At 36.6% G+C, this 4,633-nt stretch overlaps 1 non-coding gene across 1 annotated transcript; it reads right to left on the bottom strand.

Moving 5' to 3' along the window:
* Positions 1 to 4,120: 4,120 nt before the first annotated feature.
* On the bottom strand, positions 4,121 to 4,227 carry LOC121216576 (small nucleolar RNA R71). Its single transcript, XR_005912756.1, has one exon. It is a non-coding gene; the product is annotated as a small nucleolar RNA R71 (small nucleolar RNA).
* Positions 4,228 to 4,633: the final 406 nt, after the last annotated feature.

Genomic DNA, 4,633 nt, shown 5'->3' with positions numbered 1-4,633 from the left:
TGAGAACTGCTGCCAAAGTACTTCAGTCAGGATTTTATTGGCCAAGTATGTTCAAGCATGCTCATGAATTCTATCAGTCATGCAACCGTTGTCAGAGTATAGGAAATCTATCTAGGAGACATGAAATGCCCTTGTAAAGTATACTGGAGATTGAGTTGTTTGATGTATGGGAAATAGACTTTATGGGTCCATTTCCACCGTCAGTAAGCAAATTGCACATACTGTTAGCAGTGGACTATATCTCTAAGTGGCTCGAAGCTGTTGCCCTCCCTACTAATGATGCAAGGTCAATGATGAAGTTCCTACACAAGAACATATTTACAAGATTTGGTACACTTAAAGTCATTATTAGTGATGAGGAGTCTCATTTTGATTGCAAGTTGGTAGCAAATGCTTTGCATCGATATGAGGTGAAACATAAGATTGCAACAGCATATCACCCCCAAAAAATGAACAAGCTAAAATTTCTAACAGAGAAATTAATTTTTTTTAGAAAAACTGGTGAATCGTACTCCTAAGGATTGGTCTACCAGATTGGATGAAGCTTTGTGGGGTATTGTATTGTATACAAAACTCCATTGGGAATGTCACCCTTTAAGCTTGTCTATGGCAAGCCATGTCACCTTCCTGTTAAACTTGAGCACAAAGCATTTTGGGCTATTAAGAAGCTGAACATGGATTAGGTTGCTGCTAGCCATAAGAGGTTGTTAAAATTGAATGAAATGGAGGAGTTCCAAGCACAAGCATATGAGAATGCTAAGCTGTACAAGGAAAAGACCAAGCGTTGGCACGATAAAATAATTATGATGTGGCGATTTAGACCAAGACAACAGGTGTTTTTATTCAACTGTAAGCTCAATTTGTTCCCTTGTAAACTAAAATCTCACTGGTCATGTCCTTTTGAAGTAACCCAAGTGTATCATCATGGAACTATTAATATCAAAGACTTGAAAACGAGGGTCACATTTAAAGTTAATGGCAAACGCTTAAGGCACTATTGGGGTGCACATGTGGATCGAAACAAGCATACCATTGACCTCTGAGATGTTTTAGCTAACAATTTCTTTTATTTTTCTTTTTTTTAATTTCTTTACTTTAATTTTATTTTTAGTACTTATTTAATATTGTTTCCATTTCTTTTTTTATTTTTGAATAGTTTTTTTGTAATTTCTAGAGACGAAATAAATAATGTGAATTGAGCAGTTGTGGTATCAAGAGGAGTTTGTTGTAGCATTGCAGCAAACTGGGTAAATGGATAACGTGAGGATGATCGGGTAGATAAGTCTAAAGGGAGAGATGCATTTTTTTTTAGTTAGGCCAATTTTGTCACTTGGCGAGCCCATGGAATAGAAGTTAAACTTTTTGTTTATGGATTAGGGCACTTCACATTCCCACCCCAAAACCCTATTAATTTCCTTCTTTCCTCCTCCACATCATGCAACTTCCCTAGCACATTTCATTTTTGTTGAATTGTTATCACTATCTCCCTTATTTTTCTCTTCTCAATTGTTCATGTCTCTTAAGTTTCTCCTAAAGTTTTCATTTTTATTACTCTCTCTCTTCAATCTCTCTTATCTTTTCTTCCCCTACATTCTTCAAGATTTCTTTAGTTTTTTTCCAATGGCTCGCATCAAAACTGCCTCCAAAACTGCTGAACCATCAAGGGTTGGTGCTACTTAGCCAAAAACATTATTTAACAATGTCGTAGCTATAAGATACAATAACAACATCGCAAAATGCCCTTTCTATTTTGAGTAAGGGTTCTTGTTTAAAGATGAACCATACATAGGATACGATAATCTGTGTCTTCCATAGTAGAAAAGCATGGGTGGGATATTTTTTGTTTTCACCCGAAGAACATTTTAGGGGAAACTATTTGGGAATTTTATGCCTATGCCAATTCTCCAAATCCCCCTTTTATCTACATACATAAGGGGAACTTTCGTTCCATTTAATAAAGACTATATTAATGCATAGTTTGGTCTTGTCGATGTCCAAGGAAAACACACACCATTTGCTGAAGGTATCATTGTTGACGGTTTAGCCCAAGTATTGGATGGTTTATGTATCAAAGGAACACGATGGACTGTGTCCAGTCAAGAGTGTTATACTATTGAAAGGGCTTTGTTGAAGCCTATTGGGAAAGTACGGTATCATTTTCTAAGGAGCCGACTTATTCCATCTACGCATAATACAATTTTTTCAAAAGAGAATGCTTTTACAAAAGGGAGAAGAATTAATGTCGGTAGAATCATTTTTCAAGAAGTACACCAGTGTGCTGAGCAGAATGTCGGTGGCTTAAAATTTTCCTCACTTATTTCTGCTCTATGTCGAGCCGCCCAAGTCCCACTTAATACGGATAAGGATATCACCCCTAACAAGGGTGGACTAACCATGACCATCTTTGCCAAGATCCAAGCCACTGATGCTACCAGGGTAACTCGGAATATTCATGCCACCACTTCCTCTGCTGTGCATTCTCCCACAACAGCAGCTTCAGCTTCTCGTAGCTCCCTCGAACAACAAATATTGCACTTCTTAAAGTAGTTGGAGCAGAGGATGCCCCTCTTTGAAATCCAATAATTTCACCTGGCTGAAGAGACGGTTCAGGCCCAACAACGGCAAGCTAAATATTGGGCCTATGTGAGGATTTTACAAAAGAATTTTAAGGCCTCTATTTTACAAAATAATGGTCCGGAGATTCATGCAAAGGAATTTTACAAAGCCAACGCTAGAATTGCTTGTATTACCCACCACTTTGCTCCCATTTTCTAAAGCTACTGACCAACCCACTGACAACTCTTGAAAAGAGTTATATTTAAGGCCTCTAAATATAATTAATTTGTTGTAATCAAGTTAATACATTTGCATTTTTAGGATATTTCTATAACATTGCATAACAAAGCTTAGATTGTGATATAATGGTCATTATTTGTTACTTTTATCACTTGGAGAGGAAATGTGTGGTTTTGTGTGAATACAAGTGTAGGAAGAGCAAGAAGATGAAAAGGCAAAATAGAGGAAGTGAAATATTACCGTAGAAAATGGTGAAATTGATTGCCAACAGATTTGCCATGATAATTCGGAGAAGATGATTCAGCACTTTATCCACGTCATTCTCAACCAGTTATATGTGCACTAGAAAATCCAACCTGAAAAGAGGAATAAAAAAGTGTGCTGAGGTGGGACGGATCTACCTAATAAAATAAGGAGAGAGAATAATAAAAAAAAGAAGAGAAGAATTTGTGTGAGAAAGAGACTGGTACAACAATCTTTTCTTTGCATAGAGAAAAACTCCATTGGAGAATTTCCGAGAAAGAAAGTGTAGCAGCTACAGAGAGTAGAATATAGACGTGAAGAAGGGAAAGAGACATCTATCCTGGATCTTTTCTTTGCATATATGACGCGTACACTTGTACAATTGCATTAGTTATTTACGTGCTACAAGTTTTTGGTGTCGTTGCTAGGGATCGACAGCATTAGTGAAAAGTTGATTTGTTATTATTCTTCTAATTTTTGTTACAACAATTAATTAGTATTTTATTTTATTTTTCAGGTTTGTATTAGTGCATGAGAATAAGTATTCAAGAGGACCCAGAACATTGTTTTGATCCTGAAATTGAAATGACATTAAGGTTCAAGAAAAAAAGAGTTAAGAGAAATGGAGAGAATTAGAAATGATCCAAACAAAGGAGATCATGTACTTTAGAATGAAATGAATGCTGATATTCCTCGAATCATAGTTGACAAAGACAGAACCATCAGAGAACATGTAGTGCCTATTCTAGATTATCTAAATCCAGGAATTCTTAGGCCACATAATCAAGCTCAACACTTTGAATTAAAACCAGTAATGTTTCAGATATTGCAAACGGTAGGGCAGTTTTGTGGTTTACCTATTAAAGATCCAAGATCGCACTTGATACTTTTTCTTGAAGTCTATGACTCATTCAAGCAGTAGGGTGTCCCTGAAGAAGCCCTTAGATTAAAATCATTCCCTTATTCATTGCGAGATCGTGCCAGATCATGGTTGAATGCATTACCATTAGGTACGGTGGCATCTTGGATTGAACTGTGGCAGAGATTTCTGCTTAAGTACAATCCTCCCAACATGGATGCCAAGCTTAGGAACGACATTACATCGTTTAAGCAATCAGAAGATGAAACATTATGTGAAGCATGGGAGCGTTTCAAGGAACTAATTAGAAAATGCCCGATGCATGGTTTTCAGTATTGGACACAAATGGAAATGTTCTACAATGGATTAAATGCTCATACATGAATGGTGGTGGATGCATTTGCTAATGGGACATTGCTTGAGAAATCCTACAATGAAGCATACAAAATTCTAGAAAGAATAGTAAACAATGATTATCAGTACCCCACTACCATAGTTGTTACGAGTAGAAAAGTTGTTGGAGTAATGAAACTTGATGCGATTACATCATTAACAGCTCAGGTATTATCTCTAACAAATATGATTAAAACTCTAAAAAGACCCTCTGCGGTGCAGAAGATAAAGGTTGCAGAAGTAGCATGTGTATACTATGGAGAAGATCATGTTTTTGATGACTGTCTATCCAATCCAGCCTTTGCGTATTACATTGGGAATTTTAATCGTAGTAATAACAAT

Source organism: Gossypium hirsutum, chromosome D04 (assembly GCF_007990345.1).
Source record: "Gossypium hirsutum isolate 1008001.06 chromosome D04, Gossypium_hirsutum_v2.1, whole genome shotgun sequence".
Taxonomy (NCBI): domain Eukaryota; kingdom Viridiplantae; phylum Streptophyta; class Magnoliopsida; order Malvales; family Malvaceae; genus Gossypium; species Gossypium hirsutum.
The sequence above is the reverse complement of the archived record's forward strand: the minus strand, read 5'-3'. Positions and strand labels throughout refer to the sequence as shown.